General features: G+C 41.8%; 1 long non-coding RNA gene across 1 annotated transcript; it reads left to right on the top strand.

The window, feature by feature from the left end:
- Positions 1 to 2,691: 2,691 nt before the first annotated feature.
- LOC115465177 lies at positions 2,692 to 21,251 on the top strand. Its single transcript, XR_003941345.1, has 3 exons — positions 2,692 to 2,796; positions 8,427 to 8,434; positions 21,240 to 21,251. It is a non-coding gene; the product is annotated as an uncharacterized LOC115465177 (long non-coding RNA).
- The last annotated feature ends 1,963 nt before the right edge of the window (positions 21,252 to 23,214 follow it).

Here is a 23,214-nt window from a genome sequence, read left to right as displayed (position 1 = left end):
ATATAGCTGTAAAGGGAAGGCTCCTCCATAGCAGCTTACGGGATTTCTGATATTTTGGGGGCTCATTTCAAACCTTTTTGTTATTAAACAATTTAATACTCATAAATTGATTTTGCATATGTTAATTAGCATGTGGCCATTAAGGAGAAAATTGAAATTGTGGCCATTTTACCACTACGAGAAAGTGGCCTCAGCAAACAGGAAACCAATGTGCTAAAAATGGTACAGGCCACTTTTTAGTGCAGCTTAGTAAAAGGGTCGTTCAAACTAAAACATAAAAACACCAAAGAACTGCCTGGGAAAAAGCTTGCTTGAAGCTGAAGAAAAATCATTTGGACATATACTGACTGAGGCTTCATGCCCATTTCTTTCAAAATAGTTGTAGAATTTGTCAAAAAGGGTTGAATGTTGCCTCTGCCTTTTAAAGGACAGCCAACTGTATTATCCATAGCTCAAATGGTAGGGGCAGCATACACATTTACGCAAAAGAACCTATATGTATTTGAAAAACATTCTATGCCATTATTTCATCTATTTCTGTGAAAGGCATTAACCGTTATATAATTATGCATAATTTAGATTTTTTTTTCAGTGCATTATTTTAACATTTGTAGCTCATAATTCCCTGCAGTATATAACTTGATATCTAGCAACAGAATTTAGGCCCCAATGCTCAGAACAAACCATTAGCTTTCAGCCACTGCTTTACCGAAGTTCTGGAATTTTCTGGCCTTTTCTATGCCATTACACCGTGCACAGAAGCAGTGACGAAAGTATTAATATGAGGTCATTAGCATTTTGTACAGTGCTCAGAAAACTAGCACACAGAAAAACCATGCCATAGCAGCTAAAACCTACAGACAGCTCCGGAGATGTTGCTGGGGTCCCTTGCAGACGTTCCTGTCAGTGACTGAGCACTGATTGACTTAGGCACTGACAGGAATGTCAACACGGCAGCACGCCGCAATCCCTTACCCCTAAACACTCCAGAGCCCAAGACTCCCCCGCCCAACCTTAAAAGAAGCCCTGGTGATTCATCAGACTCCTCCCCCCTGAACCTTTAAAAACATCCCTGGTAGTCCGGTGGACCCCCCCCTCCCAACCCTCCCACCTAAACAAATAACCTGGTGGCCCAGGGAGCCAACCAACCTCCCCATAGTAAACACTGGCTTTGGTGGTCTACTGTAATCCCCCCCCCCCCCCCACCCCACTTCCCCAACCTCTCCACATACCTTGAGTTGAAGCCAGGAGGAATGCCTAATCCCTCCTGCCTCTGGGCCCAACCTCATCAAAATGGCAGCACCCAACCACTGCCCAGTGCCTCCTGGGATGCACTGGGAGGGGCTAATTACCATATGAACTCCTTATATGGTACTTAGGCCCCTCCCGGTGTATCCCAGGATGGATCGGGGGGGCTGAAACATCCAAGGCAAAAAAAAGGACGTTTTTATCTAGACCTGTTTTAATCACATCCAGGCTATAAAAAGGTGTCCTGATTAAGCAGCTGGCACTGGAGAGATGAAGGCATGACCCTCCTTCATCTTCCAGTGGTTACTGACCCCCCCCCCCCCCCCACACCCCTTAAGAAGTGAAAGAGATAGTGGTTACCAGGGTGTATGTCAGCTTCAAGTATTATGGCCATTCCTAATAGAGCAGCAAGCAAATGTAAGGAGTAGCCTGGTGGTAAGTGCAGTGGATTTTGAACAATGAGCCTCAGGTATAACTCCCACTTTAACTCTTTTATTTCTGTACAAATAAGTGAGCCCTTCTGACACATAAAAATGACTACTGTGCTTGAATTTATAAGACACCTGTGAGCGTGATGGCTATTGCAGTGAGGTACCTTTAGGTACAGTAGATTTGATCTGTTCCTGGAGGGCTCACAATAACATAAAAAGGATTAAGGTGGGATTTCTACCTGGGCCCCATTGTTTAATGTCCACTGCGTTGCCTATAGGCTGCCTCTCTGCTCTGCAGGGACGTCTGTGTGGCCATTTTGTACAAATGATGGCAAATGTTCTTGTACCTGCTGTTTTGGCGTTCATGTTTTGGGCATTTCATTTTGGAAAATGACTTTTTATTTTGAACATTTTCAGCAGAATGTCCTTCTCATCTATTTTCAAACAGAAAATCCTGAGCAAGTTTTCTGCTCAAAAATGTCTGTGAGATGGATTTTTTTTTTGAACATTTTGAGCAGGACATCCCAATTCTCACATGGATATTCTATCGAAAATGCTCCTCTATGTTTCTATTTAAACATGGGCAAGCCACTTAACCCTCCATTGCCCCAGGTACAAAAACTTAGATTGTGAGCCTGCTGGGGATAGGAAAAGTGCCTACATATAATATATATGTAAAACATTTTGGTTGTACCATAGAAAGGCGGTGTATCAAATCTATGACCCTTTATCCTTTTGCATGTATGTTACCATTACATATTTCTTTGTGTAACTGGTGAATAAGCTTTCTAAAATTACCACTATAATGTACCTGGATTTTCTGAAGACTTTTGGCAAAGCCAGCGTAAAGGACTAAATCCGCCATTTCCAACCCAGTCCTTGGGGCACACTGAGGACTAGATTCTATATATCATGCCTACAAATTCAGCGCCAAAACAAAATTTGCCTAAGCGCATTCTATAAAGTATACCTTAATTTAGGTGTACTTTATAGAATAAGGCTAAATTTCTGCACAGTTTTTAGAATATGGCGAGCACCCATCCACGTGACTACAATTAGTCACGGGCAGTTATGCCAAGTAAAACCTGGTGTAAATGCTGACACCTAAATTAGAAATGTCCATGACCTACCCATTCCGCCTCCCCTTTTCAACTATGCAATTTAGAATGTAAACACACCACATTACAGAATACGCTTAGCACGTACATTCTAATTAATGCCAATTAGTGCTGATAATTGTTTGTTAAAATCCAATTAGCGCTGATTAGCTTGTTAACCAATTAGGTTATGTGCATTGTTATGACATATGCTTCAATTTCCACATGAAAATCTTGGCACGATATATAGAATCCGAGGGTTAGTGCCATCAGGTTTTCAGGATATCCACAATGAATATGCATGAGATAGATTTGCATGAACTGCCTCAATTGCATGCAAATCCAACTCACGAATATTCGTTATGGATACCCTGAAAACTGGATGAGCCTAGCAGGCATATTTTCGAAAGAGAAGGGCGCCCATCTTCCGACACAAATCGGGAGATGGGCGTCGTTCTCTCAGGGGAGGTTGGAGGGATCAGCACACAAGATAAGGGAGCTATGCACCTGGAAGCAATTTCTGAAGTCCACTGCAGTGCCCCCTAGGGTGCTCGGTTAGTGTCCTGGCATGTGACGGGGACCAGTGCACTATGAATGCTGGCTCCTCCCACGACCAAATGGCTTGCAATTGGTCGTTTCTGAGATGGGCATCCTTGGTTTCCATTATCACCAAAAACCGGGGACGACTATCTCTAAGGACGACCTAAGGACGACTATCTCTAAGGTCTACCTAAATGTTGAGATTTGGGCATCCCCGACCGTATTATCGAAACGAAAGATGGACGCCCATCTCATTTCGATAATACGGATTTCCCCGCCCCTTCACAGCCCCAGGAAAACTTGGGCACCCCGTTCGATTATGCCCCTCCACGTGTACCCCGAGGACTAGGTTAGGAAAGGCTGGACTAAATAGGTTATCAAATCTGCGGATGTTGAAGAATGTCAATTAGTTTTTAAAATACATATTGTACATTATGTTAGTTGCAATCTGCTTTGGGACTTAATTTAGTTATAATCAGAGTATCAAGTGTAAATAAAAGGAATAAGGGTGTCCCAGAAAACAACAAGGCAAGCGATCTGCAAAATCCAACGTAGAAAACAAACTAGCAGATCAATATAATGTCCAAACAACTTTATTGAAGATACCGTATGTAAGACAAATGCCCGACACAGGCCGTGTATCTTCATTAAATGAGAGCGGCCTTTTACAGCCGCTCTCATTTAATGAAGATACAGATTAGGTATGTGTTCTCAATTTTATGCTTCCTAATGGTTTTACAACCTAAATTTTCTCTCTTTATGTCTAAGCCAGTGCCCTTTCTTTGCTGGTATTTTACAATATATATGTACTATAGATGTTTATAATTTGTATTTTTTTAATTCATAATGTTGAGGTTTCTGTCATATTTATATATTTTATATATATTTATATGCATATTTATGTGTTAATATTTTTAAATTATATTTTATATTAAATGTTATTATATGTTTATTTTAACACATTTTTACACGTTCATATTAATTTTGAATCCAAAAGAGACTCTCAATGTCTATAATTCATGTCTCTGCTTTACATGTATATTATTATTTATATTGATGTTTTATGCACATTTCTATAGAGATACATATTTTCTATGATGCTCTATGTTTTATAATTTGATATGTTTGTTGTTTATTATAGCCCCTGACGCAGCCCTATTGTTGGGTGAAACACGGCCTGTGTCGGGCATTTGTCTTACATACGGTATCTTCAATAAAAGGAATATGTCACAAAATTATTCAATGTTGTTAAAGAACAGCAGATTGTCAGGGGTTACAGTTGGATGTTGAGAGACCACATGGCAGATAACATTTAATATGGACAAATGCAAAATTATGCACCTATGGAAAATAATTCTAACTACTGGCGTATGATAATGGGTCCCATATTAGCTACCACCCAAGAAAAAGATCTTGGAGTTATTTGGACAATATAAAGGTAATTTTGTAAAGCCTGCCCCATGTGCATGTTTGGAGTCTAGAAAAAAGTACGAAGGGCTCTCGGGAATGGAACAAGCGTGCTTTATTAGTGACCAAACACGGGCCTTGTTTTGGCATAACAAATGCCTGCCTCAGGGGTCAATTCCACCAAACAACACTTAGAGCCCTGTTTACTAAGGCGCATTAGTGCTTTTAACACACCTACTATTAGCACATGCACTAACCTTGTAGGCGCCTATAGGGATATTGTAGGCGCGTACATGGTTAACATGCGTTAAAGATGTTAACGCTCCTATAATGCGGCTTAGTAAACAGGGTCCTAGTTGTAGTTCAGAATATATATGTGGTGGCTCAACACAATAATAGTTCACACTTAGAGACTGGAAATCAGTAACTGGAGAGGAGCTGAACACCAAGAAATTGTGCCATGTGCATGTTTTGCATATGGGAAATAGCAGTTATCAAAATGCGCAAGGATATACATTCCTGCAAGTACATGTGCTGGCAAAAGAGGGTGTACATTTATATGGACTGCTTATAGGTATTCCTCAAGTAGTGTTTGGGCAGAGCTAAAGCAGAGTTTGTTGGTGCATGTGTACTTTGTAAAATATGCATGTGCCTGCACTGTTCTCACAGAAAGTTACAACTGCTTTGGATCAGATATAACCTTGTGGAAGAACATTTTGTGTGCTACTAGGTATTTATTTATTTTTATTTATTTATTTGTAATGCTTATACCCCGCACTTTCCCACTCAATAGCAGGTTCAATGCACCTTACATATTATATCAGATAAACAGAGTAACATAGGGTGGATGTAGCTATAAACTGATGAGTAAAGGGGTGGTCGATTAGGTATGGATAGGTAAGATGGACAAGAAGGGAGGAAGGTAAAGGTAGGGGAAAAAGGAGGAGGGTGTATATTGGGAATGGCGTATTGTTGAGTATGGGAGGATGTATAGGGAGGGGAAGGAAGAGGGATGTGTTAGAAAGCACATTCTAGGTTCAGTATCATTCAAGGAGTCTGTTTTATAACACTACATACACACATTAAGTTGCATTCATAAATAGACACACAATAAGAATGTTTTAGAATTTTTTTGTAGATGCTGTGTTATCAAATTTCAGCGATGGAAGTTCATCTCCTGCACTGCAGGGACAGAACAGATTGTTTTACAGTTTCTTATAGTACTACTACTACTTATCATTTCTATAGCGCTACTAGACGTATGCAGTGCTGTACATATTCTGAACTAGATTCAGTAAATGCTGCCCAAATATGGGTACAAATAAATGTGCGCTGAGTGCTATTCTATAAATGGTGTTCTGAGTTGGATGCCGTTTATAGAATAGCGCTGGGATTCATGCCCAACTTTAGGCATGAGGATTTGCACCAACTTAAACCTGGTGTAAATACGTAAATTTGTTGTGGATCCCCTGAATATGCATCTTTAGTGAATGCCCCTCCCATGGCCAGGCTTAAAGATTTGCTTCACCCCTTTATAGAATAGCACTTAGAAAGATGCTTGTGCAAATCCAAATTGTTGCCAATCATTGACTGTTAGCACCAAGTTTTTGGTACTAATCAGCTGGTTACTCAAATTGTGTGCACTAGTTGGATGTTGTTTATAGAACCTGGGGGGTATATGCTTTCTCTGTCCCTAGCAGGATCACAATCTAAGGTGTCTTTTGTACCTGGGACAATGGAGGGTTAAGTGACTTATCCAGGATCACAAAGCGTTGCAGTAGAAATTGAACCCAGTTCCCCTGGATCTTAGTTTTCTGCACTATCCACTAGGCTACGCCTCCACTAGCCTTGTGAGGCTATTTCATACACAGAAAAGGGTCTTTTTTTTAATGCGCAATCACATTGAGATGAGTATATATACATATACATAAAGATGTATATAGAGGTTATCTCCTTGTAAATCAAACTCAAATATAGAAAATGAGGGGATATCAAATAAAGAGCATCTATGCATCTGACTGTAGGAAAAGACTTCAGTATTGTTATTGAGGAAAAGGCCTTGAGAAGCCCCCAGCCTAAATATTAGCTTCGGGGACTGGACTTCCTCATCATCGGCCAAAAACCTCTTTTCTTTTTAACTTGTCTGGTATAGTAGGTTAATTAGCAAAGCTCCTTAGCTTTCATAAATTGTCTTTTGCTTGTGCAGGTCTTTCTTGCACCACAACCACGACCTACAATGACCGCCGTTTCGGAAACCTGCCTCAGGGTTCTGTGGTCCGCGTGTTAACCTGGTGAGCAGAGAAAAAGAGTTACCTTCTGTATCTATTTATAGAACTATCCCATAAAATATATACATATACCACATGTAGGCATTTGCAGGGACAGAGTTAAGATGTATGCACATGTAATATGAGGGGAAAATCCGCAGATGCGGAAAACTGTATATAAGTGCACACACATTATTCATGTACTTTCCTTTTATATATAAATATATATGTTTAATTTGTACTGTACATTGCTTGATTTTAGACCCCTGAGGCAGGCACTTAGCTGAAACACGGTGCTGTGTCGGGTCCTTTATTATATGTCGGGTTATTATATGTCAATCCCCCCCTGTTGTTTTAGAAAGAGCCCTGCTAGCTACACTACTACTTATGTGTGCACATGTAATACCCCATGGAATGGGTATTACTAGAGTTGATAGATTTTTCCAGATCCCTGAGGGGAGGGAGGTTCCTGCCAGTGGGCTGGAATGTTGGGATGTCCTGGGTGGAAGTCCAGCCCAAGAAAGGAATATTAGAATAAAATGCAGAAAGAAAGTGCCACATAAAGGAGTTAAGCTTCAGATGGACAAGGGAAGTCCAGCCCGGGAGTGGGACCGGGAAAGGAGGGAGCCTACCTGGGAGGCCGGAGTGTAGCCCAGAGAGGTACACTGCTGGAGGAGAGGACAGCCAAAATGGACTGTGCTTGTAATGGAGAGAGTGGAGGAGTAGAGTATAAGATACCTGGAATTTATTCCTGTCACGAAAGGATGGGTAATGGACAGGAGGTTCTGTAAATATCTAAGTGTGAAGCAAGTCAGAAAATGAAGTGAAGTGGATCGTTTCATCTCACCAGTGGGAGAATGGAACTGTAAATATTCAAGAGTTGACATGTTACTACCTGATTGCAAAAGTTACAGTAAATATGGAGTTGCATTTCCGTAAGACCTCTGGAGCTCTGAGTGGTCTTTGGAGAGCAAGGAAAAGAGTGCCTGGACTGAGAGAGAACAGACTCCTTGGTGTTCCCCATAGATTCCCAACACCCTGGATCGCTATTCCGGACCATTGACCCACTCTCAAGTTCGCTGATTGGAAGTTATGACTGTATGAGTGATTTGAGGGGCAAAGGATCAATAGAGCCCCGGTAAGTGTAACCTAGACCATTTTGGTACCCCAGAACCAGATTGAGCAGACAGAAAAAGAGGTGAGACCTGGGTTACATAAAGCAGGTGTCAAATGTGGGACAATTGGTGAAGAAGAGTTGAGCTGTTGACAGGAAGGGGAAATTAAGCATCAGAAGAGTGAGAGCGTGGTCTAAACTGTTTCGTTGTTGCTTTGTGAGCCCGGGTGGGACCTGGAGCTAGCCTGCGGGGGGGGGGCAGGACCACCATATTTAAAGTTGAGCTCTATTGGCGTGGGATGTGGGAATGTATTTTACAAAGGCACAGGGGTGACCTTTTGGACTTTTCACATAGACAACCACTAGTAAACCTATGCTACCTCTAGTAAAACCACACTGCCTTGGATCCTGCAATCCACTGGATTCCAGAAATTGTGTTAGCCTCTGTTATAGCAGTGTTTCAATTAATTTACTCACCATAAAGGTCAGACTAACTGGCTTGTAATTCCCAACTCCTTTATTGTGCCTCATTGATTCTTCCCCTAAGAATAAGTGTCTTATTTAGCAGTTCCCTCTGCATTCTTCTTCGGATCTATGATTTGGTTCCCCGTCATCATTAGCTGGATAAGCATGCAAAGATTTTCTATAGTGAGAGATGTATAATATTGCTTAAGAACATACTATTTTCTCTGCAATTACTTTATGAAAAAGAGTAAGTACAATTTTACACTTTGTTATACACAAGGTTTAATTTGTAGACAAAAACGAATTGGAAAACTGGAGATGGGAGAAGGATAGGTCAGGGCAGGAACAACAAGAGAAGACAGGTTGGATTAGGGACAGTGGTGTGCTGGAGCGGGCTCTCACGGGCTCGCGAGAGCCGTTCGTTAAGTTTTTAAGAATTTTGGGAGCTGGTTGTTAAAGTAGGCCTCCCCATGGCTATTCTAACAACTGACTCCCAAAATGTAGGCTTGGGTCCCCTCCTGAATTCTCTTTTACTTTGCTGGCAGTGATGCTGGCCCCACCAGCCAAGTAAATAGACTGCTGCTGCTCCCTGCTCCTTGTTTCTCTGAGCATCAGGCTGGGACTTTTCATGCAAGCGCAAGAAGGTTCCATCATGCTGCTCAGAGCCAGAAACAAGCAGCAGAGAATGGTGGCAGTCCATTTATTGGCTGGTGGGGCTCGGCAAAGGTATGCCTAGTGTGCCCGCACAAGGGAGGGGAGAGAGAGGCATGTATTCCCCCCTCCACCCAAATTTCAGGGCCGGCTATGTCCGGAGAGAAAGCCCGTTGTTAAAATTTTACCAGCACACCCCTGATTAGGGAGTAATATAACTGTTCTCTGCTCAGCTCCAGGCTCATTCCTCCTCTGCCCCCCCCCCCCCCCAACCCCTAGGTTACCTGGAATGAAAGGCTGATCATACTTGCTGTTCTGGAGTCTGAAAAGAAGTGAAAGAACTATATTTGAGGCTGTTCCCTCAGATATTAGGCTCTGGATACATCTACAAGTATATCTAGAAATAAAACGTGCACAGAGTTCTCCGATGCATAACATGAAATTTCTTCCTAAGCTCCTGCATTGACTTACATAGTTCTGGAAAAATCCACACTTTATTCCCCAATAATAACATATGATGATTATCACAAAAAAAAAGTCGCTGAATCATGTCACAATTCTGAGGAGAACAAAAGCTACTAGCATCAGAATTCTTGACCTCCCTTTCTCCCCCTTCTTGAATATGCCAGTCAAATTAAGACCTTCTACTGAGTAATTAGGCCCATTGTCTCTGATGCATCCCTTCCTCCCCTTCCCAGTAGAAAGATAACCATAGCAGTAAGGAAGAAACCTCCCTCCAGGATTTTCCAAACCTTTTGCTGATGTTTTTTTAAATGATCTAGAGAAATGACCAATGAAACTTGAGCAACCTTCAGCACCCACAATTTCAGGCTCCTAATGCTCATCTCCAAATTTGCAAGCCTTCACTGGTTAGTGTTATCTTGAATTAACCTCATTTGCATAGCCAATTAAAAGGCTGATGGACAAAGTTCCACAGTCCTCCCAAGATAGTTACTGGCTTCTGTCTCATGAGACTTAATTAGCTGCTAATTTTCAGAGGTAACTACCAGCAAGGAAACAGCTTTTTCTAAAGATGCTAGTACTGTATAACTGCTAACCAAAATGATAATGTCAAGCTTAAATAGAGAAATCCAAGCTAAAAGGGCAGCTCTAATGAATTCAGCAGACAGAGAAATGTGGGAGCTCATTCCAGATGATGCTGCCATTAGAAGTACTTTCTTTCCTCCTGGGCAATAACCTACTGACCCTTTAGATGAAACTTCCCCTTCATTGAGTGTCTCCTCTCCCTGCAAGAGAGACAACAGCATCACTGGTGACAAAAGCAGAATTTTATCAATAGTAGGAGACGCAGAGCATATGGCGAGGCTCAATGATGCTTTATTAGCCATTCCAATTCCAATCACAAGTAATATCTCTAGTATTTCTGTATGCTGGCAGCTCAAAAACTCCAGGATCAAGATCTGCCACAGAATCAACTGTGATGAGGGGTTCAAGTGATTTCCTCAACCAACACCTTTGTACATACCCATAAACTGCAACAGAGAAAACAAGGAGAATAGCAGGAAAGAAAATCAATCAGAAGCTTCACCATTCACATCAGCCAAAATGTTGCTTTCTCCCTGACCGGTTTTAATTTAAGTTAAAGGAAAATGTATTTATCCAGTAGAAATGTATACATACCCAAAAGTATCCAAGGGATGTAACAAGAGGCACAAACCTTTGACATTCCCTTCAACAGGACCCATTTCTGCATCAACAATTAAAGACAGGTGTCCAATATGGCCAAATGATGTCACCAATGAGTGGGTAGAGCCAGCATAAGTTTAAAAAGGGCAGGCAGTGCCAAGGGAGGCAAAAGGGCTTGACGAACAGAGGCACGCTTCATTTTCAAACCCCTTCCTCCTTCCTACAAGAACTGGCAAAGTAAAGCTGATGGAAAGTCATACTTTGAGTATAAACTGAGCCACCTTTTTCAGAGAATATTGCTTTGTTTTTTTTCTAAAAAGGTTCTTTTAAGCTTGCCACCATCCAAGCATTTAGTTTTTCAGGAAAATTCTCATGTTTATCCTAAAGATCATGACTTAACATGAAATTTTCCAATTGTCTTCCAGCACCTGGGTAGTACAACTCTATCACAGGGGAAAATCAGGATTGACTAAATTTGACGTTTCCTGGTATATAGATGTTATGGCGAGGATTGAGTTGTAATCTTCACTAAGTTATCTGCATAGAGAGAAGATGTCTTGCTAAAGCCCCAAAAATTAAAATCAGCAAAGTTACTAATAGAGGTAAAATGCTAAAAAATGGTGGAAAAAAATTTTGAAACTAAGAAGATGATATTCAAATATATATATACATTTGCTGATAGGGAACGTATAAATTGTTGTTGTTTTTTTTTTCAGCTGCTATACAGATAACATCAAGTCAAAAATCTATCTGAACAATAAGGGGATAGGTTTGGGGAAGAGCCACTATCTGGATGAGTTGTTCAAAAAGGGCACTTCTATAACAGGGTGCCTCCATTTATGTGAAATAATGTACAGAATACCAACACTTTCTCTGATTAAGTGTACACTTACATATATAACTGGCAGTAAAGCAACTATGCACTATTCTGTACCGGTGCACAAAAGTGGCAAATCCCCGGATTCTATATATGGTGCTAAAAATTGCACATGCAAATTTGGGTGTGTACCCAATTTGTGTGTTCAATTTAAGTGAGTAACGAGTGTATCTCACCTTTTAAAGGCCTGAGGCCTGGATAGGCCATGAACCATCTTTTCTGATCAATAAAAACAACAAACTTTGCCTGACCCAAGTAAAACCAAGCTTCTCCGGGTCCCTAATACAAGTGGATACATACCTGACATCAAAATCCCTTTTGAGAAGTATGAACTCCCCCTCAAATCACAAGTCAGAAACCTTGGAATACAGTTAGATTCAACACTTACTCTGATTTCCCAAATCCAAGCAACCTTCAACAGTTGCTTCTACTATTTGCGACAATAGCCTAATGTAGCTGTTAACTTGTAATCTTCTCAGGAGTGTTGTAGTTGTAATCACATATGCATATATATTTATATATCTATTTTGTGTAATCCTCAGTATTTTTGTAACTTCCATGCGTATTTGCTATTTTTTATTATCTATAATAAATATTTCCACATTGGCGTTATTCCTTCTTTGGGGACAGCACAGCTAGAACCATAGGGCCACATTAAGAGGCCATTTTACTAAGCTGCGGTAGGGCCTACGCGAACGCAGTGCACACCAAAACAAGACTACCACCAGGCTAAACACATCCCCAGCGGTAATTTTGGATTTGGCGTGCACACATTCTGGTGGTAGAAATTATTTTTTATTTTCTACTGCGCGTAGCATTTCCGGCATAATCGGCAGTCGGTGCATGATGAATGGTTACCATGCGTGTAGCATGTGAGACCTTACCACTAGATCAATAGGTGGCGGTAAGGGCTCAGGCCATAAATAGGCGCACACTAGTTTTAATTTTAGCGCACACCCATTTCCTGGCCCATTTTTAAAATGTCCTTTTTCCCAGACATGGTAAAAAATGACCCGGCGTGTGCCAAAAACACGTGCCCACACTACTGCAGGCCACTTTTTACCATGGCTTAGTAAAAGGACCCCTAGGTGCAGTCATTCTTCTTACTTAAGACTCCACAGAAATTATTATAAGTGATTTTCTGTCATTATAATTGCACCTACATGAGCCAATTAGTGCCACTAATTGGATGCTAATAATCAATTATTGCCGTTAACAGCAACAATTTGTATTTGTGTGGGCATCTTGGTAAGCGCTATGCTATCAAGATGCACACGCAAACTTTTTAGCACACAACTGAAAAGGGGGCATGGCCATGGGAGGGGCATGGGCAGGCAAGGGGCGTTCACTAAAAATGCATGCAGTATTATAGAATTCAGGGGATCCGCGCCAAACTTACGAGGATTTATACCAGGTTTCAGTTGGTGTAAATCCTCAAGCCCAAAGCTGGGTGCAGATCCTGGTGCTATGCGCTATTCTATAAATAGTGCAGAACTCAGCGTGCCATTTATAGATTAGCGCTCAGCGCATATTTTTTTGACACCCACATTTGGGCACCATTTACTGAATCTAGTCCATAGTGCATAAATGCAAGGACAGTGGAACATGAGAGAAACATGGGCAATGCCTGCCACTTATAATCTCAACTCACAGAATAGTGTAAGTTACTTGTATCCCTGCTACAAGTACGTAACTGCAGTTATGCCATATGTCTATTGTCTAAATAGTTGGCAAGCTAATAGAGGAGTGGCCTAATGGTTAGTGCAGCAGGCCTGGCAACGTGAATTCAAATCCCAGTGCAGCTCATTGTGACCTTGGGCAAGTCACCTAACCCTCCATTGCCCCAGGTAGAAAAAATTAAGGTGTCCTTTTACTAAGGTGCGCCAAAAAATGGCCTGCGGTAGTGTAGACATGTGTTTTGGGCGTGCACAGAATTATTTTTTAGCGCACCTACAAAAAATGCCTTTTTAAAATTTTTGCCGAAAACAGACGTGAGGAACAATGAAAATTTCAGCGACCATTTTGGGACTGAGACCTTACTGCAAGCCATTGACCTAGCGGTAAGGCTTCACATGGTAACCGGGCGGTGATGGTCTATGAGCATCAAATGCCACTTGATGTGCATAGCTGCCGTGTGCCAGAAAATAAAAAATATTTTTCAGACGCGTGTAGCAGACATATGCCAAAATTGAAATTACTGCAAGGGCCATGCGGTAACTGGGCAGTAACTCCAATTTGGTGCGTGTTGGGCATGCGTATGCACCTATGTGGCTTAGTAAAAGGGCCCCTAAGATTGTGAGCCCTTTAGGGACAAAGTACCTGCATATAATGTGTACAGCACTGAATACATCTAGTAGTACTATAGAAATGATTAATACTAACTAATGCTTTTATACTAGTATTCTATAACAAAATCTGGGTGGTCAGACGTTATTATAGAATAGGCTCTCACTGTGTGGCATCATGACACCTAAAGGAGGTGCCCACTTATAGAAATGCCCCTTTAGCTTCTGTGTGTTAAATAACAGCAACCATAAAGTACATATATTCAGTGTTATTGATCATATATAGCAATGCAATAAATATATTTTAGATGTAGGTGCCAGCATTTAAATTATTACAATCACCATTGTTTCTGAAAATTAACCCCTAAATTTTAAAAAACTGAAGCTAGACCAAATCTGTAAAAGAGCCACGAGGGTCTCAGTGCCTCTGACATCCATAACCAAATTGAATTCCTCAGCAGTGTAAGTCTTCCCGCTCCATTAGACAAAAGGTTAGTAATAAAGATCTAAATGAAAATGTTGACATAACCCACTTCTAGTTCTGCTAGCTGCTCCACTTAAATGTCATATAGTACAGAATGAGGAAAAAAAAGGATATGAACAATTTTAAATTTTAAATGCACTCAGCAATCACTTACCATAATCAGTCGCATTTTCCTTCTAAAAAAAAACTCTTAAATTTCAGCACTCAACATGTAACTTAGATTATGCTGCAATCTGCAGAGTGAAAGATTAGTGTTCCAATCATCAAAGAAACATATTATTAGAATTCATACCTACAGTAAAAAATTAAAATGTATGATGATGAGCTTCAAAAGGAAAAAAGAAGCTCTAATTTTATAAATACCTCTAAGAAGTCATGACTAGAACTGAGAATACTAAGTTATAATTACAATCATAGCACACAGGTTTTGCCTGACACATTTATATATATAAAAAAGTTACAATTATATTTGGTGCAAAAATGATAACTTAGTAGTTAATGAATTATTGGCACAGAAAGACCTGTAGGTTCAAACATTACTTTTCCTCTTACGCTATGTGTGAACTTCAGCAGCCACTGTCCTCTTAGGAGTTCAAAACTTTAATAGCTAAGAAATTGTCATGCTTGAGGTAGGTGAGCCCTTAGGCCACAGTTGAGTTTACGCTACCCACCCAGTCTGAAGACTAGGCATAGCCCAACTGGTGGCAGGCGAGTCTCGCCCTGGCGGAGACAAGTCCAGAGGGTGGCTCTTAGACGAGCCTTTGGGGGCTGGCCTGACAGAGTCAGGGACAGGAGATGGCTCTTAAGAGGGCCCTTGGGGGCTAGCCTGACAGAGTCAGGGCAGGAATCAGCAGGAACCAAGAGACCCAGAGGTCAGGAACCACAAAGATGCGAATAGACACAGGCAGAGACGACAGAGGCCAGACTGGGTTGGGGCAGGAACAAGGTCAGAACAAGGCGGAAGACACAAGCATGCAGGAACAAGATGGAAGACATGGACTAGAACAAGGCTGGGACAGGACAGACTAGGAACAGGACTGTAAACAGACAAAAAGAACAAGGCTGGAGACGGCTGGCAAGGGAACAATCCATCTGACCTGTGGCAGTCCCCAGGATGACAGAAGCGGTAGTGCCAGTAAGCCAAAGTGTCAGGAGAGCAGCTGGATAAACCAGGGGTTGCCGCGGAGCTCAGTCCTGACATCCACCGGTGGCAAAACTGAGCCGAAATACGGGAGGGCATGACCACCACCATGACAGGAATATTCGCCATCAATTAGCAAAACAAAACTGTTTGTATCCTGCATTTGAAAAAGGTTACCAAATAGTCCCACCCAATTAGAAAAAAAAACAATTAAACCTCCTCTATTTGAGATTTTAGAGTAATCTCCTATCTCTAGCATGTAATTCATTATCAGCTTCATTACAATATACAAAATTGCTCTGCTGATATCCATTCCATTCAATAAAGTGGTGTACAATACAATCCACAGACATAAAATCAAATACAATAAAAGCAACAAGTAATAAGAAATTACAAATAGACAGGGTGGTCTGGGTCCCCGGGCACTGAGAGTGGTCTGGGCCCCCTACCCAGCCACTGCCCGACACTCCCCCTGCCGCCCCTGCCACTGTACCTGATGCCCTCCCTGCCCTGGTCCTGCCTGAGGGGTCCTGGTGATCTGGTGGCCTCTGGGGGGGGGCAAGTTCTTTTCTGCTATTCCCCTGCCCGCCGGCGCCGCCATGTTTTCAAAATGGCAGCCGAGACTTCCCACGGTAGTCTCATGAGTCTCGACAGTCTTGTGAGATTTCTGCAGGGAGTCTCAGCTACCATTTTTAAAATACAGTGGTGCCGGGCCGGGGGGGGGGGGGGGGGAATAGCGGCAGCCCAGTGGGCCGGGCAGGAAAAAACATGTTCCTTCCCACTGAGGCCACTAGATCAACAGTGGCGTACCAAGCATTCGGGCATCTAGGCAGAGCCTCTGGGGCCCCTAGAGCCTCTGGGCCCTCAGACACTGCCCAGTTGCCCGAATGGTCAGTCCACCCCTGCAGAGGTCTGAGGCTGAGACTTAGGAAAATATTAATTATTCAACAGTTATAAGTGAAAGAGTAGCCTAATGGTTAGTATAATAGCCTGAGCACTAATGGAACCAGGTTCAATTCCAACTGCAGCTCCTGGTGACTCTCAGCAAATCACTTAACCCTCTCCTGCCCCAGGTGCAAAATAAGTACCTGTACATAAAGTATAAACTGCTTTGAGTATAGCCACAGAAACATGGCATATCAAATCCCATCCCCTTTCCCTTTATGAGACTACTTATGAAAAGCCATGTAAGAGATAGTTCTATAACTTACAACCTCTAGTTTAAGCAGCTCATTGAGTGCCAATTCTGTAACGCACATAAGCATACATAAAACATTTTAATATGCTAGCATAAGCCCATTCTGACGTGCCAAGAGTTAGGCCCGATCGCTTAACCTCCAGGTCAATGGCGGAAGTAAGTGATTTTGCTTAAGGGCGCCATGCAACCCCTGCAATTGCTAGTATTCTGTAAGTTACGGACATCTCTTGGCCCCATGCTCTACCATGTGTACTCCCCCTTGCAGTTACATGTCATAGCACTTACGCCCTACCTTACAGAATAGTGCATAGTGCATTTTCAAGTTAATTAAAAATTTGATATACTGCCTAAGAGTTATCATTCTACGCAGTTTTGGTGCATGCCTACCAATTAAGGTGGCTCTTGCATGCACAAGGTACATATAACTGCATACACACGTTTATAGAATTGCCTTGCAAAGAAATATTTATAGGACAGTGCAAGCATATGAAAGAATGCTTTGTGGTTTGATTAGACCAAAGGGAAACTTTGTAATCTCAGTGCTAAATGACATATCTGGTGCAAAACAAAATCAGCGCATCATCCTCTAACAACATTCTTACAGTAAGGTATGATGGTAGTAGCTTTGCAGCATCAGTGACAAGGAGGCTTGAGGGAAAATAGAGGGTGCAAAGAACAGGCAGATCCTGACAAAAAAATATGTTCTAGTCTGATTCTTCTTTCTTTTTTAATATATAACTTTTTATTTACTTGCAGTCAAAAGCAAAGGCACAAATACATTTTCCACAACAGGTTGATCTGAAGACATCCAATTACACTACAACGAAACAAAAAAAATTTTTTAAAGCAAAAGACACATTACAGAGTATAAAGTGATATGTTTAACCGCTAGTTTCATACCATTCCCAATACTGGTCCAAATAACATTGTAAGCTTTGACTTTGCCTTGAATGAGGTAGTGGCATATTCTGCTAATTTGGTTTTCCTAACCAAGAGGTCTGGTGCCCCCTTCCACTGAAATGCTATAGTAAATTTATTTATCTATTTATTTATTGGGATTTATTAACCGCCTTTATGAAGAGATTCACCCAAGATGGTGTACAGCAGTTACAGTTTAACATAAAACAATTTTGTTAATAGCATAACAATAGTAAAATAGTCAAGAATAAACATAAATACAATAAATAAACACTACAAAACAGTAAATTGAAACCTAATAATAGGACTACTGTGAAATAATATCAAATATTTACTCATTTAACAGCACTGGAATTCAAATGCCAGAGATATAATACAACGTTAGCATAGTACTAATGATACACCTAATAGGCATACATTAGAACATTCAACTAACATAGACATGATGCTAAAGATTTTCTACAATACAGCTGTCATGTCCCCTACCTCAATGCAAGTGGCGTCCTTGGGCTGCGCAGGGTCCCGTCGACACACACACTTGACTGGCACAGCCCTGAGCCATGTGTGTGTAGTTCTTCTCTGGCTGCAGGCTCCTTGATTGCTTTGCTTCCATGCACCTGGCTCTGCTCTCTCTCTCTCTCTCTCTCTCTCTGCCTGGCTTCCAGGCTCCTTGATTGCTTTGCTTCCACCCACCTTGGTCTGCTCTTCCTCTGCCTGGCTTCCCTTGCTTCTCTCCTATTGGTCTTCCGGTTCCTCCTTCCCCCGCTCTTGTCCTATGGCTGTGCCCCTTCTCCCTGCTGATGTCAGATGGCAGCACTTTATCAGCTGAGCTCTCCCTAGACTCCTTGCTTCGGATTCTACTTTGGTAGGTGTTACTTGCTCAGTAGCGTGCTTCTCCTCTACTTTTTCTTCATTGCTGACTTAGCCTGTACCTGGATTACTCTTGTGTCTGCTGCCTGCCTACTGACTCTACCTGTACCTGGATTACCCTCTTGACCTGCTGCCTGCCTACTGACTCTGCCTGTACCTGGATTACTCTCGTGTCTGCTGCCTGCCTATTGACTCTGCCTGTACATGGATTACCCTTTTGACCTGCTGCCTGCCTACTGACTCTGCCTATACCTGGATCACTCTCTTGCCTGCTGCCTATCTGGCCGTCATGTTCATCACCCTGCTTCCTGCTCCATTTCGTAAGCCCTGCAGGCCGCCCGCACCTAGGGGCTCAACCTCTGGGGAACGGTAGTCAGCGCAGGTGAAACCTGGGGTTGTCCGGCCACCAAGCAGAACCTGATCTGAGTACCGGGCTCAGCAGTGCTCTACTTGGTAAAAGAACTCACAGGTCTGACAACAGCTTACCATATAGCTGAGGGACCAAGAGCAGATATATGATGAGAACAAGATACATGGTACAGAGTCAGTTGGGATAATAAAAACTCAAGGACAATTACCTAATCTTCCAAAAACACCTGAAAGCCCATTTTTTTTCAGAAATTTCCTCCCGCTGAACCAACCTAACCAACCAGACTACCAAATCAGCACTACATGAATACGACAATGGACAGAACTAAACTAAGCTTTGTCACCCAATTCATCCCAAACACTTCACATGCCTACCTGAGGCAACTATAAACACATAAAGCCTGTCAAACTCAAGACAACTGTTAATCTCATTCTTCTATATAAATTGTAACCTAGTTCTATACAAACTGTAATCAATTTACTTTGTTCTGTACGAACTGTAACCAATTTTATTCCAGACTCTTGTAAGGCACATTGAACCTACCAACAGGTGGGAAAATGTGGAATACAAATGCAGAAATAAATAAATAAAAATAATTTGATGGTTAGCTAAAATCAAGGCAAGTTCTTTGTATAGTTAAGCAAGAGATAAGGAACTGATCTAAGTTACAGTATGTGTAGCAAGCTAGTCCAGGTGCAGAATGAGTGTATAGTCAGTCACCCTATGTATTAAAGGCTTGGGAGAAGAGCCAGGCTTTCATCTGCTTCCTGAAGTACTACTACTACTACTATTTAGCATTTCTATAGCGCTACAAGGCGTACGCAGCGCTGCACAAACATAGAAGAAAGACAGTCCCTGCTCAAAGAGCTTACAATCTAATAGGTAGAGGTAGTCTCAAGTTATACATAGCCCCTCTGGGAGTAAATTCAAGTGTGTGGGGGCTATGTCTACTCCTGAGCAGGCTTGCTGGTGGGTATCACATTGTACAATTTTATTTTATTTTTTTTTAATGAGGGTACAGATAGTGATGATCTTTGAGAGGACCTTAGAGGCCGTAAAGGTGTGTAAAGGGCTAACTTATTCTTTTAGTACTCTGGCCTATTTTGTCTGGGGACCTTGAAAATCAAACATAGAGTTTTAAATCTAGTTTTGTAAGGTACTGGTAGCCAGTGTATCTTTTGCAGGAAGGGTGTGATGTGGTCCCGCAACTTGCAGCCTTCTATCAGTCATGCTACAGCATTCTGAATTAGTTGGAGCTGATACAAACTCTTTTTGGTTTGGCCAGTGTACAGGGCATTACAGTAATGTAGTCGCGATGTTATCATGGCATGGACCACTGTGGTCAGACTCATCTTTTCAATATATGGAGAGCGATTTCATAGCTGCCGTAGGTGATAAAGACAATTTTTGAAGGTTGTTTGAATTTGTGGGATCAGAGTGAGTGACGAGTCTAGCAGTATCCCAAGACCGGTCTTCATGAAAACAATGTGAACACAACTATTTGTAATGTTTTATTTATATCATTGCCTTCTGATTGACCTTAAAGATATAGCCCAGGTGTACAGTAAACACAGCATGTGATTTCAGCATCAAAAGGATCTCTCCTATTTGTTTCCAAAAATAATGAACCAAATACAACCCTACCAAATATGAATGTAGTCTCCAGTTCCCCACAGGCCCTCTAGCACCTGAGATCAGCGGAACTAATGTAAGAGAACACAGGATAATAGTAAATGTAGTGCAGCAATTTGCACATGAGTTCCTGATTTTTATTACAGATCGACAATCTGGAATTGCAAAGCCAGATCTGCTGCCAGTCCATCTCATCCAGCTCCAGACTGAGGGCACGATTCCAACATGCAATCAGGTTCAGATCTGTATCACACTGTTTAACGCCAAAATGTAGGCAAAGTATAGCTTACTAATCAATTTAGGTAGAGATCTCGGTTTCATTATGATCTTCTCCATGCTAGTCTATGACCTCAGGGATCTAGTCTCACCTACCCCACCTAACACACTCTTACTAATGTATTCGCAATAGGAAGGTAAGTTATTTTGGGTACGTAGCTCATCAAAGGATCTAAAGGAAGTCCTTCCAAATCTCACCCAAACACTGTAAGCTTGCTTGTGTCCATTGATAAGTATCTGCTCGTAATGTAACTGTGGACAACTGCACATTAGCCTCAGGATTCTATAGATGGCGCCTTAATTTCCATGTGGAAATCAAAGTGTATTCTATAACAATGCGCATAACTAGTCAGCACTTTTAATTGGACATTATTAAGCAATTATCAGCACTAATTGACATTAATTTTTACGCACACAACTCGCTAAGTGTATTCTGTAACATGGAATGCTTAAATTCTAAGCTGCATAGTTGAAAAGAGGGCATGGCCATGGGCAGGGCATTTCTAAAATCTATCCACATTATTATAGAATACACCTGCTCTGCGCCTAATTCAGATGTTGGGATTTATACCAAGTAAAACAAGGCATAAATGCTCGCAACTACATTTAGTCACATACTGTAGAGAGGTGCTACTACTACTACTACTACTACTACTACTATTTAGCATTTCTATAGTGCTACAAGGTGTACGCAGCGCTGCACAAACATAGAAGAAAGACAGACCCTGCTCAAAGAGCTTACAATCTAATAGACAAAAAATAAAGTAAGCAAATCAAATCAATTAATGTGTACGGGAAGGAAGAGAGGAGGGTAGGTGGAGGCGAGTGGTTACAAGTGGTTACGAGTCAAAAGCAATGTTAAAGAGGTGGGCTTTCAGTCTAGATTTAAAGGTGGCCAAGGATGGGGCAAGACGTAGGGGCTCAGGAAGTTTATTCCAGGCGTAGGGTGCAGCGAGACAGAAGGCACGAAGTCTGGAGTTGGCAGTAGTGGAGAAGAAAACAGATAAGAAGGATTTATCCAGGGAACGGAGTGCATGGGAAGGGGTGTAGGGAAGGACGAGTGTGGAGAGATACTGGGGAGCAGCAGAGTGAGTACATTTATAGGTTAGTAGAAGTTTGAACAGGATGCGAAAACGGATAGGGAGCCAGTGAAGCGACTTGAGGAGAGGGGTAGTATGAGTAAAGCGACCCTGGCTGAAGATGAGACGGGCAGCAGAGTTTTGAACCGACTGGAGAGGGGAGAGGTGACTAAGTGGGAGGCCAGCAAGAAGCAGATTGCAGTAGTCTAAACGAGAGGTGACAAGGGTATGGATGAGGGTTTTGGTAGAGTGCTCGGAAAGAAAGGGGAGAATTTTACGGATGTTGTAAAGAAAGAAACGACAGGTCTTGGCAATCTGCTGGATATGAGCAGAGAAGGAGAGAGAAAAGTCAAAGATGACCCCAAGGTTTCGAGCTGAGGAGACAGGGAGAATGAGAGAGCCATCAACAGAAATAGAAAATGGGGGGAGCGGGGAGGTGGATTTGGAGGTGCTCGGTGTTATTCTACGTACCACATGGAAATTTAAGCCTATTCTATAAAATTTAGGCGTATTTTACAGAATATGCCTAGGCGTATTTTCTGTGTGAAATTTTCAGGCGCCACATATAGAATCTAGCCCTAGATGCTAAAGGGGGTATAGGTGAAAACTACGTGTCAGGGGTGCAGACTTTTTTCTTTACCACTTTCCAAATGGCATATGGTTTATAGTTTATAGGGTCTTGATATATGCTCTTAATACATTATGTCAGAGCGGTTTACATTAACACTAAAATGAAAGGGAAAGGAACACCAATATTAAAAGCAAAGACCAAAAATCATTCAAACACATATCAGCTTCAATCAAGACCCTTCCATACAGAAACAGAGTAACCCAAGCAATACACACACACACAGATATTCCTTAAAAGCAAATCATCCTGCACAGTCATTTGGCATTACTCTCTCCACTGTACTGAAATTTTAAAGATTATATGCTAACTTAAACAAATAAGCCTTCATCGAAACTCTTAACTTCTTATAATTCACCTCTGCCCGGAGGAGTTAGGCAATGCATTCCACAGAGAAGATGCCACAAAAAAGAAAACGCTAGATCTGGTGGTATGAGACAAGATGGAGCTGGATCTGTCTACTCTACTCAGAATAGGAGATGTGGAGGGGCATAATCGAACGAAAACGTCTATCTCCATGGGCGTTTATCTCCGAGAACGGGTCCGTGAAGGGGCGGACCGAACCGTATTTTCACAAAAAATAGACGTC

The sequence above is a fragment of the Microcaecilia unicolor genome, chromosome 3 (assembly GCF_901765095.1).
Source record: "Microcaecilia unicolor chromosome 3, aMicUni1.1, whole genome shotgun sequence".
Lineage (NCBI taxonomy): Eukaryota > Metazoa > Chordata > Amphibia > Gymnophiona > Siphonopidae > Microcaecilia > Microcaecilia unicolor.
This window is presented reverse-complemented; position numbering and strand designations above follow the sequence as displayed.